This window comes from Hemiscyllium ocellatum, chromosome 37 (assembly GCF_020745735.1).
Source record: "Hemiscyllium ocellatum isolate sHemOce1 chromosome 37, sHemOce1.pat.X.cur, whole genome shotgun sequence".
NCBI classification, from domain to species: domain Eukaryota; kingdom Metazoa; phylum Chordata; class Chondrichthyes; order Orectolobiformes; family Hemiscylliidae; genus Hemiscyllium; species Hemiscyllium ocellatum.
The window spans coordinates 20,764,645-20,778,992 of NC_083437.1; the positions used below are offsets into that span (position 1 = coordinate 20,764,645).

Below are 14,348 nucleotides of genomic sequence, written 5' to 3' on the forward strand. Positions count from 1 at the left end.
CAACTCAGGCTTGTTTGCTGATTTCAAATGTTTTGCCTTGCACACTTGGTGAGATTCCTGAAGTGACTTTTTCCACGCTGTGGAAACTCTTAGTGACTAAGAGAGCCATTGTTACACAAAGCACACCCTGTGTAAACCAACTGAATTCAACACCCAAAATAACAAAAAAAACACCAACTATCACCACTCACTGCTTTTGAGCATAATAATCCTAAACCTAACTTCGAATTACAGATTTTGATCTTAATAAGAGCCCTCAGTTTGTTATGGACCAGACCAAAACTCCTCAAAATATATTAAAAAGATAGCCTAGACCCTAACCTTTTCTTACTTTAAAGGCAAGTGCTTTCTGGATGCAGTTCGATTGGTCAAAATACTAGATTTAAAGCAAAACACACTATTCGTACACTATAGTTTAAATACAACAAAAGAAAGAAGAAATTAGAATGACTTAATTCTATTGAGTGAGTCCCGGGCAGAGGAGAGTGTCCTGGAAGTTACCTGGGAGCAGTTGCTGCCAAAACATTACAACTGAACGCTTGGAGTGCAACAGGGATAGCTGTTGGCTGGGGTGTGGTGTGAGCAGTTAGACCACATGCAGAGGCCTTATGTTGAACTGCGACAATATAATGTTTATTTGAAATTCTTTTTACCTGACTCTAATGTTAGTCCTTTAATGATGTCTTATTTCTAACTTAAACTCTGTGAAGTAATGCAACTGCTTTTATTTGTATTCTGTATCCAAGATTTGTACCTAGGTACTTGTACCTAAGGTGGCACCATAAGAGGAAGATGTTGTAAAAGTTTTTCACTGTACTTCTACATTGGAGTACTCATGGCAGTAAAAGGGTATTCAATTAGAAAACTTAACAGAATGATCCATTGTTTTACTACTAAACCGTAACTGTTTGATTATAGTAATATTTCATAAACACCCCCTGAGCACACCCAAATACAATAAGATAGATGGTCTCACATAGAATTCTTCACTCCAGTGGGAACAACATCAAGAGAAAACAGAGTGTGAGTAAAAGGGAGAGATGTGCTGCAGCTTTCAAGGCCCTAGCCACAACTGCTACTGAAAAACTAAAATTCCTGGTTCGTGGAAGCATGACCCCACCCATTCATGCTGCTTCTATTATTCTGAATTTAGGGGAAAAAAACCCATGGTGTCTCAGAAGCTGTGTTTATTTTATTAACTCTGAATAGACCGATTGGTACATCTGTCTTGACCCTTCTTCATTTAAAAACAAAGGGCAAAATTACTATCCCTAAAGAAGGAATTTGCAGGGGACGGGGCGGGGGAGAGAAGGAGCTGGGTGAGTTCTTACAGAAAGCTTGCACGGTCATAGTGGTGGAATGCCATCCTTCAGCACTGTTACGATTCTGTGAACGTACAATTCTATGACTGAAGTTCTGTAAGGTGAGTCCAAGATAATGTTAACTTACCTTGGTACCTTTATCTCTATAATAACACTTCAGTATATATAGAGTTATTGAACTACAGTTGATGGGCTGAATTCATTCAAGCCTTGGCAATTTTAGCTATAAAACCCAGGCAACTCAGCCTATTTGTGCTGATTTATTCATACTAAATATTATTTAAATATTTATCATTTGTTATTTGATAGTTTTATCCTGTTAGAAATGTTTGGCCTCCAGCTTTGGATAGAGCTATTCTTTGTGGTGTTGACTTACTGCATAAAATATGAAGTAGAATATTATGCTAAACTCTCTTGTGTTTTGCTGTTTGAGGTATTTACTGATTTCATCCTTACATGTGATTCATGATAGGTAGCGACAATGACAGGAACCTTTAAATGTGAGATGCTGCATTTTGGAAAGGCAAATCAGGGCAGGACTTGTACACTTAATGGTAAGGTCCTGGGGAGTGCTGCTGAACAAAGGGACTTGGGAGTGCAGGTTCATAGTTCCTTGAAAGTGGAGTCACAGGTAAATAGGTTAGTGAAGAAAGCATTCAGTATGCTCTCCTTTATTGGCCAGAGCATTGAGTATAGGAGTTGGGAGGTCGTGTTGCCGCTGCACAGGACATTGGTTAGGCCGATTTGGAATATTGTGTGCGGTTCTGGTCTCCCTCATGTAGGACGGATGTTATGAAACTTGAATGAGTTCAGAGAAGATTTACAAGGATGTTACCAGGGTTGGAGGATTTGAGCTATAGGGAGAGGCTGAAAAAGCTGGGACTGTTTTCCCTGGAACATTGGAGGCTGAAAGGTGACCTTGGAGAGGTTTGTAAAATCATGAGGGACACTGATATGGTAAATAGACAAAGCTTTTTCCCTGGGGTAGAGGAGTCCAGAACTAGAGGGCATAGGTTTAGGGTGAGAGTGGAAAGATATAAAAGGGACCGATGGGGCAACCTTTTCACACAGAAATGTGTGATATGAGCTGCCAGAGGATGTGGGGGAGGCTGGTACAAATACAACATTTAAAGGACGTGTGGATGGGTATGTGAATAGGGAAGGTTTAGAGAGATGCGGACCAAGTGCTGACAAATGGGACTAGACTAGTTTAGGATATCTCGTCGGTATGACAAGTTGGACCAAAGAGTCTGTTTCTGTACTGTTCATCTGTATGACTCTATGACTCTATTAATATTTATTTTTGCAGTCTAATTAACGGGGGCTTTTTAATCTTGAGGCACCTGGGGATCCACTTTTATAATCTTATGTTCTGATTTGTAATTGTATTTGATATTGGTCAGTTGTAACTGCAATAACGAAATGATTTGTCTCAAAAATGCTGCAGTATAACATTAAAACAGTGATTGTGCATTGGCCAGGCATCATGTATATCTTGCTTTTCAGAACTGGGCTTCTGACATAGGCAGTATTATGCGACAGATGCAATGCTTCTTTTTTTTTTAAAAGTCAATTCTCAAAGAATGTGTATCTTATGTCAGTTATGTGGATTTTTAAAAAAATTAACCTTTTTTCTGATCAGCCTGTTCAGAGATGATATTACACATCTCTGGAGTAAGTGGGACTTGAACCCAGGGTTCCTGGCTCTGAGGTAGGGATATTATCTCTGTACCACAAGTGTCCTAAAAGTAATTATACTGTTTCACTTTGAAACTGCTTTTATTATATTTAACCTTTTTTTTCTAATCAATTTTTTCAGAGATGTTGTTAAGCACCTCTGGAACAGGTGGGACTTGAGTCCTGTGAAATGATTGAAAAGTTGGAAGTGTATTAAAGTTTTTGAGGAAAGTTTAATAAATGTACTGCTTCTAGTGCCATGCTTGTAGATGTTGGAATCACCAGTGAGTGAGTACGTGCATTGAGTGAATTGAGAGAGATCACCTCATTCAGTATAGGGTGTTAAAGATGTAACCAAAGTTTTATTGCTCATCATAGCAAGGAATTGCAGGTTTATCAATTGTACTGTGGAATTGAAGTTAAATCAAGTAAGAGGAAGTGGGTGACTAAACTTTGCTGAACAGACACATTTTAAGATGATTTTTTAAAGTATCTGGTTGGCATGGACTAGTTAGACCAAAGGGTCTGTTTCCCTGTTGTACATCTCTATGATTCTATGACAGTATGAAGAGAATCCCCATAGAAGGAAAATGAATTATGGTCAAGGCAGGTAAAGGTTCTGCTCAAAGAATAGCACCTCCTAAAGTGCAACATCAATCAGCTGCATTGTAAACCTAGATTTTTGTGCTCAAATGCTGGAGTGGGACCGAAGAACCATGATCTTCTCAGAAGCAAGAATATTACAGTATGTAGTGAATGCTATGCTACTATTGATGTTGCAAATGACTTTGAACGGAAACAACATAAAAACACTTCTGAAAACAAGATCCACCTGAATCATGATTCGACCCAAAATGGAAGTTTTCCAACAAAATATTTTAAGTAACTGCACAAAGCTTCAGTTGGAAACCTGAAAGCAAACAGAAAATACTGAGAAGATTCACCAGACAACATCTGAAAGATATTTTATACTTCAGGATGACTTCTGATCAGCAATAACGAAAAGTATGCCTGAACTACTGCAGTTATTTTTACAACTGTTAATCATGCTTGCTGAACATCTGAAAAGCTTTGCTGTTTTTATTTTAAAACTTTATTAACCTGATTCATAAAAATTGTTCTCAAAAATTATTGAAACAGAATGGAACATTTTTCTCAAAGCAATGTGCTGTAGATTATGTCATCTTTGATGTGGAATCAAGATTTAAAATCAGTCTGGACTGCAGCTATTCAAGTCTCTTGTCTGAAAGTTCTGATTAACTAATATGAAATCAGTACAGACCAAGATGTTATAAGTCTTCTGCAGTATTGCTCATGTAAGTTGTCAAACTTTTAAATCAAAGCATATTTACTGCACACCCTGTTCCCCAAAGTGCTTTGGATATGCATTCCCATTCTTGTTTCATGTAAATGTGCATATTAATTGGTGTTAGTTTTCCTGCATTTAAAATAAAACCTTTTTTTAATATTGGAGGATGGCTGTAACTGTTTACCTGAGTATTTTTAACTGATTTTAACTTTTTTTGTTAATTTCATTTTGAGACACTTTTGGAAACAGATATCTGCAACTATCATTTAGAAGCATTGCCGTATTAACAGTAAAATTAAACTTAATTCATTGAACTGCTTTCATTTGCTTTTGTGAAAATTAAGCAAAGGTTCAGAACAAATCAGGAATATAGACGTCAGTTTTGAAGAATAACAAGCCTCTTTCTTTATTCATTAGTTGAACAACAATTCTCTCTTGAGCCAATATTTATTACTTATCAATGCAGTCCGAAATATATAGTTGTTAACTATAATAGTTCATACTTGATTTGAGTAGATGGCATTTTATCACTATCCATGTTATGATTGGAAAACATTTCTTGTGCAAAGACTTGGGATTTTGCACATTGTCACTTGGAAACAACTAACTTTGGCAAAAGGGACTGACAGCTGACGTTTCATGTTTTGTTTATTCAAATTAATTTTAATGCTAGATAGCTTTATAGCAGCTCAGGATTCAAATTTTAATGTAACTTAAGAGCAACAAATCCCCAAATTAAATAGTATCTGAAACCTTGAGGCATGGTGGCCTTACCCCACATGTCAAACTCCATGTGCTTTTTGTGGTGTGAAATACTTTTTAACAAACTAGTGCCCTCCATTGTGGAAGGAAGTGATGCCTTGGGATACTAAGTTGGGAGTCTTGTTGATATTTGAGACAAAGCAAAGAACCAGCACGAAACCAAAAAGGAAGAGAATAAATCCAATTATCCCACTCAGAAACTACACCTTCATTTGCATCCATTTTGGGAGAACATAACAGTTGTTGATGGCCTGACTAGCTATTGCAGATCTGCAGCCGATGGATACGCCTTCCTAATATTCACATCTGCGGAGAAATATTGAGAGTGAGTTTTAATGCCATGTTCTCACTATTGTCAAAAATTTGATCTGATTTAGTGAAACTATACGGTTAAAAGAAAGCACTTCCATGCTGTACATCTCTATGACTCCATGACTCTGATTAGGTTTCTTTACTTAACAAGAATACAGCTGTTTATTGGAAACAAATTAGCCAATGATAGTTGGAAAAAAATGCATTGCAACTTATAACTCTACAACGTAAACTCTATTCCTTCTTAAGCACCTACTTCATAAACAGACATCTCTGTAAGTATTGGCAAGATGTAGATATTAAGGGTGAAGAATGAAAGGAAAATCAGGGTAACTGTCTGAGAGCACCGGATTTAATGCGATGCTGTTTTGTCTTTGGTTCATTTCTTTTTTGGTTCTTTGTTATTGACACAAGATTGTTCGCACAGCAGTGCTCTCTTACATTTACTGGATGAGAATATGCTCTTTTCCTGTCCTTTAGAAGCATTTTATTCTTCTGATTTGGGATTTTGCAAAGGAATGTGAGTAGTAGACAGCTGGCTGGCACCTCCAGAGGGGAGGGAGTGTTTTTTTTGGTGCGTTCTCCTTGGATGCTAAGTGGTTCTCAGCTGTACTTCTCCCATGTAAGCCATAGTCACCTGGTAGTGAGTCAATTAGAACATTGTTATCAAGCAGTTATTTCCCTTGGTTCAGAACCTGTTGACTCCTGTCACTATTCCAAGAAAAAACAACATAGTATACAACTCAGCTCCAGTAAACATGATTTGCAAAGCTGCAGTCATCTCTTGATCAATTCTTCTTAGTTTAAAACAGTACCTTCCTTTTCAGTCTATAGTCCAAAAACAAAGGAAATAAAAAGATGTGGTCTTTACATGCCTCAACCCTAGGAAAGCTGGAAAATCATTTTGAAAATCTATTCAATAGTAATGTTTATAACACATGGACAATAACAGTGAGACTTGCATCTATTCATCTTTACTCTCCCCTTATAAAAGTTTTATAAAATATTTCAATATCTAGAATATTCTTACCTTAGCATCATAGAGATGTACAGAATGGAAACAGGCCCTTCGGTCCAACTCGTCCATGCCAGCCAGATATTCCAACCTCATCTAGTCCCACTTGCCAGCGCCCAACCCATATCCCTCCAAACTTTCCCTATTCATATATCCATCCAGATGCCTTTTAAATGTTGCAATTGTACCAGCCTCCACCACTTCCTCTGGCAGCTCATATCATCCACATACCAACCTCTGCATGAAAATGTTGCCCCTTAGGCCTCTTTTATATCTTTCCCCTCTCTCCTGAAACCTATGCCCTCTAGTTCTGGACACTTCCACACCAGAGAAAAGACCGTATCTATTTACCTTATCCGTGCTCTTCATGATTTTCTAAACCTCTATAAGGTCACCCCTCAGCCTCCAATGCTGCAGAGAAAACCGCCCCAGCCTATTCAACCTCTCCCTGTAGCTCAGATCCTCCAACGCTGGCAACATCCTTGTAGGTCTTTTTTGAACCCTTTCAAGTTTCACAACATCCTTCCAACAGGAAGGAGACCAGAATTGCATGCAATATTCCAAAGGTGGCCCGACCAACTTCCTGTACAGCTGCAACATGACCTCTTAACTCCTATACTCAAAGCTCTGACCAATAAAGAAAAGCATACCAAACGCCGCCTTCACTATCTTGTCTACCTGTGACTCCACTTTCAAGGAACTATGAACCTGCACATTAAGGTGTCTTTGTTCAGCAACACTGCCGAGGACCTTACCATTAAGTGTACAGGTCCTGTTCTGATTTGCTTTCCCAAAATGCAATACCTAGCATTTATTTAAATTAAACTCCATCTGTCATTCCTCCGCCCATTGACCCATCTGATTAAGATCCCGTTGTTGTCTGAGGTAAACTTCTTTGCTGTCCACTACATCTCCACTTTTGGTGTCATCTGCAAACTTACTAATTATACCTTCTGGGTTCACATCCAAATATTTTATATAAATGAAGAAAGGTAGTGGACCCAGCACTGATCCTTGTGGCACTCCAACTGGTCACATGCCTCCAGTCTGAAAAACAACCCTCCAGCACCACCCTTTGTCTTCTACCTTTGAAACAGTTCTGTATCTAAATGGCTAGTTCTCCTGTATTCCATGAGATCTAACCTTGCTAACCAGTCTCCCATGGGGAGCCTTGTCGAACGCCATACTGAAGTCCATATAGATCACATCTACTGCTCTGACTTCATCAATCCTCTTTGTTACTACTTCAAAAACTCAATCAAGTTTCTGAGACATGATTTCCCACGCACAAAGTCATGTTGACTATCCCTAATCAGACCTTCTCATTCCAAATATATGTTAATCCCGTTCCTCAGAATTCTCTCCAGCAACATGCCCACCACCGACGTCAAGCACACCAGCCTATAATTCCCTGGCTTATCCTTACCACCTTTCTTAAATAGTGGTACCACGTTAGTCAATTTTCAGTCTTCCGGTCCCTCAGCTATGTCTATCGATGATACAAATATCTCAGCAAGGGGCCCAGCAATCACTTCCTTATCTTCCCACAAAGTTCTAGGGTACACCTGATCAGGTCCTGTGGATTTATTCATCTTTTATGTGTTTCAAGACATGCAGCACTTCTTCCTCTGTACTATGGGCATTTTTCAACATGGAACCATCCATTTCCTTACACTTTGTATCTTCCATGTCCTTCTCCATAGTAAACACTGACACAAAATACTCGTTTAGTAGCTCTCTCAGCTGCCTTGCTGATCCTTGAGGGGCCCTATTCTCTCCATAGTTATCCTTTTGTCCTTAATTTGTGTTTGTAAAAACCCATTGGATTCTCCTTAACCTTATTTGCCATAACATTACCTTATTTCATGTTATATTTGGAATAAGGCATCTGCGATCACAGTAACTCACCAGCAATGTGAAATCTTTACATTGAGTGGTTGAATCTATAAACGCCATCTGAAAAGTCTAGCATTTTGAGTTTTAAACTTAACGACAAGAGGTATTTCTCAGAAACAAGATACTCTGTTGGCTCTGTACTCAGTGTCTTAATCCGAATAAAGATAATGTTGATCTCAGATAACACACTACCTCTATCCGAATTTTCACTTGTATCAGGGAGAAAAGCGCATCCACTTAATTTGAACCTAAAATCAAAGAACTGTGGATGCCGGAAATTCAAAACAATAACAGAACTTGCTAGAAAAATTCAGTAGGTTTGACAGCATCTGTGAACTTTCGAAGAAGGGTCACTGGACCTGGAACTTTAACTCTGCTTTCTTTCCACAGGTGCTGCCAGACCTGTTGAGCTGTTTTCCAGCAATTTCTGTTTCTGCGTCAACTGAATTTGATTCTGCAGCATCAGTGTCTGCATCAGACCCAAGCAGATAGATATTTCCACTTGTGGACCAGTTGACTTCTTATTGCTCACACTGGTACGCCAGCATAGTGTCTATACTGGAATTCTCCAGGGCAAGAATGCACTTGTCACTGGCGCAACTGGCTTTGTGGCGAGTTTCTGCTTGAGAAACTCTTGTCCAGCAGTCAAGACTGCATTTTTCCCAGTGAGACCCAAAGCAAATCAAAATCCTCAAGCACCGGTTCAAAGAGATGCTGAACTGAAGGTACAAAAAAGCATTTCAAAGCAAAGTTGGTGGTTTAACAAATCACATCTTTAAGGTAGAGTGAATGATGGAATAGGAGGAGATAGGTCAATCCAAATGCAAAAAATGTATCTTGCCTTTCTCTGCTTACCAGTAATTGTATACGTGTTTGAAAGAGGGAATCTTCTAGTTTTGAAAAGCTCAGGTGAATGGTAAGGTAAGTAAAGCAAGCAGCTAATTTCTTGTGCATCAAAAATGCTACTTCTTTTTCTGGGTGCGTAAATTTATATTTGTATGGGATGTTTTACTATATTAAAGGTGTAGTATAAATCTAAATTGTTGATACGGGAGTGTATTGGTGCTCTGCCTAAAAAAAGTTCTTTGGCTTATTGCATGCTCATATTTCATGCTGAGCCATTTTCATTGGTGTTTTCATCAGTAGTGGTTTGTCATTGCTTTCCACTTTCAGAGTGGTGCAAGAAAGCAAGTCTCAAGTTTATCTCAGCTGGAATGGGGATCAATCCCACATTTTCTCAAAAGGTGTCATACTGAACTTGTAACATTAACTGTTTCTCTCTCCACAGATACTGCCTCGACCTGCTGAGATTTTTCAGCAATTCCTTTATTTCTACTTGGATTCTTACATTAAGTGTATAAGTAAAGGCCTTATAGGGTCTGGCAATGTTAATAGCTGAGGGTTGCATCTATTCGAAATCTGCTGTTGACATTTGTATTGAGAGTCTCCATATAGGTTGGCTATCACAACACATATTTGCATCTTAAGAGTTCTTTCTCTCTCATTTCAAACAATGTTTTACCCTTTTTAATTTAAAAAGGAAAGTAGGAATGCCTATGTATAAGTTGATTTTCTCTTCATCCTGGCACCTCTCCAAACTGACATACCATTTTTCATTGAATAATTACTGTTTCCCAGCCACAATGAATTCTCAAGGGGTTAACGGTTTGTTAGTTGAACAGAATACATTTTATACTTGAGAGTAAATAGTTTTCTTCATTTTCATTCATGTGCTGAACGCTGACTTTTTAAATTTATTCATTCATGGGATGAAGGCATCACAGGATAGGTCAGCATTATTGCCCATCTCTAATGTGCAGAGGGTAGTTGAGAGTTAATCACATTACTTTGGGTCTGGAGTCAAATGTGTGCCAGACCATGTAAGGAGGATGGCAGTTTCCCTCCCTATAGGAAACAGATGGGGTTTTCCAACATGTTGATATCCCGTTAATACACTTTTTTAAAGTAGGAAATTAGGAGTAGCAGTAGGCCATTCACCCCAAAGTTTACTCGACTATTCAATTAGATCATGGGTGATCACCTAAGTTCCCTATCTCTTTATCATCCTTGCCTAATAAATGCCCTGTAATTTCAGTCTTGAAAACTTCAGTTGTCCCCTGGTATCCCTAGTCTTATGAGAAGAGAACTCCAGAATTTTACTACACTTCAGTGTGAAAAAGTGCTGCTGATGTATTCCGAAATGATGGTTAAAATTTGAAGATGTTATGCCTGGCCCTTGGTTCTTCCAAAGAAAGTAATATCTGTATGATCAAGTACTTGTAATATTTTGATCTCAATCAGATCAGTCTAAATCTCCAATACTGAAGGCACTGAGTGAAATTTAAGCAATTTAGCCAGAGGGTTCAACGAGCATGGTAATGATGATTAATTAATACTTGTCAATTAGGATAGCGATAAAGTGTAAATAAATGGTTTAAATTTGCAAATAGGAGGGTTGATCCCCAAGTTCACAGATGATACAATAATTGGTGGGATGGTAGATAATGAGGAAGGTAGCCGAGTTCGCAGGAGATGTAGACTAACTGATAAGGTGAGGCAATCAGTCGAAAATGTGGCATTCCATTTGGATAAGTGTGAAATGATGCATTTAGGAAAACAAACAAGGCAAGAGAGTAGGTTGGAATGGTAGTAACCTGGGAAGCACCAAGGATCAATGGAACCTTGGTGTACGTGTTCACTGGTCCCTCGAGGGACCAGTAGAAAAAGTGGCTCAGATGGTTAGGGATACTTGCCTTATTAGTCCAGGCATAGATTTTAAGAATAGAGATGTGATGCTCAAACTTTATAAAATGTTGGTTAGGCCACAGCTAGAATATTGATTTGAAAAGTGTGGTGCTGGAAAAGCACAGCAGGTCAAGCAGCAACTGAGGAGCAGGAGAATCAACGTTTCAGGCATGAGTCCTTCATCATTCCTGTACTTTTCCAGTGCCACACTTTTCGACTCTGATCTCCAGCATCTGCAGTCTCCACTTTCTTCACAGAGTATTGTGTGCAGTCTGGAATCCACATTATAAGGAAGGATGCAAATGCCTGAGATAGTGCATTCCAGGATTGGATAGACTGGGGTTGTTTTCTTTCGGGTAGAGGAGACTGAGGGGGACGTAATTGAGATTGTTTTAAATTATGAGGGGCATAGATGAGGTAGATAGGAAGAAATGTTTTTCCCTTGGTGGAGGGATCAATGACCAGGTGAGGATCAGAGGAAAACATTTTTTTCATCTGCATGATGGTGGAATCTGGAACTCTGTGCCTGCAAGGATGGGAGAGATAGAAAGCCTCATTTAATTTAAAAAGTACTTAGATGTGCACTTGCAATGTCAAGGCATTCAAGACTAGGCTAAGTGCTGGAAAATGTAATTAGAATACTTAGGTGCTTGTTTTTTGACTAGCGCATACTCAGTAAGCTGAAGAGCTGAATTCTGTGCTGTGGACCTTTTATGAATTGATGATACTATTATATTATATGATTTAACCTGGCTTCTGAGTCAGTAATTTTTGGATGAGAGTAATTGGATCTTTCCTGCAGTTCCAAGTCAAATAAATAGTCTAGCAATCCAGCTTCAGTAAAGTCATTGTCAAGGTATGAACTGAAACATTTTCTCACACTCTTGTCTTCAGGTTCAAATCCCTACTTCGGGCTGTAGTTGCTTTGTTTTGTCACAGTTGCTTCACTGATGCCTATTTCCTCAGATCAAAAGATAAACCTGATTGCATCAAGTAGCTGATTAGTATTTGTGTTAATTGAAACATTTATTGCTTTGAGCCATTGTAACAGACTCCAGATCTATTTTGAGAGGCACACTTGCTGACTAGTTCTGAGATACATGCCTGTATGTACATTGCTTTTGAAGCAACAGCGTTTAAAGTTTCTGACCCTTTTAGTTTATTCAACTGTTTTTGCTCATTAAACTGACAATCAGTGCAACTATCATAGTGAGAAACTTGAATCCAACTTGTATGATTCTGATTAAATGCTAATTTCCTGAATCTCAAATTCAATGCATTTCCATTCTTTGTCAGAGCCACCAGGGTATCTCTCTGCTTCCAAGCTTACATCACCTCTCTGGGAAATATTGATGCTTCCTGACTATAATTTGACAGATTTTGAAAGACCGTTTGTAGCAGGAAGCTCAGCAATTATTTTGTATTCTTTTAATTATGTTAACGTAATCTGCATATCCTTGGTCTCCCCCTCAATGGATAGTGTTGTCATTTCCAGAGCACAGTATGAAAGATTTAGAATTGATGCTATCCTGAAGACAGTTAAAGGATGTCCAATGATATTATGTTCACTTGATTGCACAAAACATATCCGTTGTACATCTTTTCTCCACCACACTCAGCAAAAGTAAAATATCCTGAACACCACAATCAAAATTTAAACCTAATGGTGTAGTTGAATCTGATTTAGGGAACAGAACAGTTGTTTCATATTCTTCTAAGTTGTTATCCACTTCATTTTATGACCAGGTTGCATTTCACAATAGTAGTGTCACAGAACAAAATGTAAAGTGCCCCCAGAATGAAGATGGAAGACTATCTCCTGAAGATCTGTGTGATGGTCACTGCTATTAATATTTTCATAGACAGATGCATCTGTCAAAAGTAGATTGGTAAAGAGGAGATCAAATAAATTTTCCCCTGTTGGCTGGTGTTTTACATTTTTTGGGGTAACTTTTCCAACTATTGCACAATGCCTCAAATGTTAGCAAGGAAAACTTTTCAGGGATGACTTATTTATTTCCCTGTCATTTCCAAGGCCTATGTTGATTCTGGATTGTCCATCCTGTTTCATTTTTATTAGACTTTTCCATTGGTAGAATTGAGTGGCTTGCCAGGCCATTTCAGAGGGCATTTAAGAATCCGCTATATTTATGACAGTCAGGTGTGGTATGCAGATTAGAATGGCTGAGGCTGGTAGGATTTTGGCCCTAAAGGGCATTAGCAGACCAGATGGATTTTTACATCAATCCAGTAGTATGATGGTCGCCGTTACTGAGAGTAATTTTTAATTTCAGATTTATTTACTTAGTTGAAGTTCCTCACTTTCCTTTTTGGAATTTGCACTGTCTCTTCAGAGCTTGAGTTGATGCATCTCATTTGAGCGAAGAAGAATGAGGGGTGACTTAATAGAGGTGTACAAATTGTTGAGAGGCATAGATAGAGTGGATAGCCAGTCACACTTTCCCGAGGGGGCATAATTTTAAGGTAATTGGAGGAAGGTTTAGGGGAGATGTGAGAGGTAGGTTCTTTACACAGAGTGGTGGGTGCATGGAATGCACTGCCAGCAGTAGTAGTAAAGTCAGATACATTAAGGAACATTTAAGCAACTTGGATAGGCACATGGAAGATAGTACAAAGAAGGGTATGTAATTTAGCCTGACCTTAGAAGGGTAAAAGGCTGGCACAACATCGAGGGCCGAAGGGCCTGTATTATTTTGTGTTCTATGTACTATCTGCACTACTAGTCCAATAACACTAATACAATGCCATCAGCACTGTTTCAGTAAGACAATTCTCCTGACCTAAGTGTTCATCACTCTTCCTAGCCTATACCCCATGTTCTCTTCATAGTGTCTTCTACTGTAGAAAAGATTCTGTACTTCTATCATGGCCCAGCTCTCAGCATAATGCACAGCTATTGATTGGATACCAGCTTCATGTGCTCCTTTTCATAGCTGATGGTATGTAATTTCTTTCACAGTGCTAAATTCTATCAGACAATGCAGAGATGATGCATTTCTGGACTGGGTGAAATCCAATTTATAGATTCCTCACAAGTAGTTTGTCGAACAATTTGTCTCACTGGTTTTAAGCCAAATGTTTGCGAAGAAATCTATCATATATTCATTTTAAAATAAGCACAAGTTTGATTTCGTCCCAATGCTTGCATGTCCAATAGTTCAAATTGCCAAAGAGAATGAAAATAGTTTTATTTAATCAGAGGGATCTTATTCTAAAAATATCACTTGTAACTGACTGTGCTATGATTGTTTCATTTATTTGTGGTAATTTGTAACAGTGAAAGTTAAAA

At 38.5% G+C, this 14,348-nt stretch overlaps 1 protein-coding gene across 5 annotated transcripts in view; it reads left to right on the forward strand.

The window, feature by feature from the left end:
- Positions 1-14,348, forward strand: part of rimkla (ribosomal modification protein rimK-like family member A) — a 100,984-nt gene that overhangs the window by 71,856 nt on the left and 14,780 nt on the right. The window lies entirely within an intron of this gene.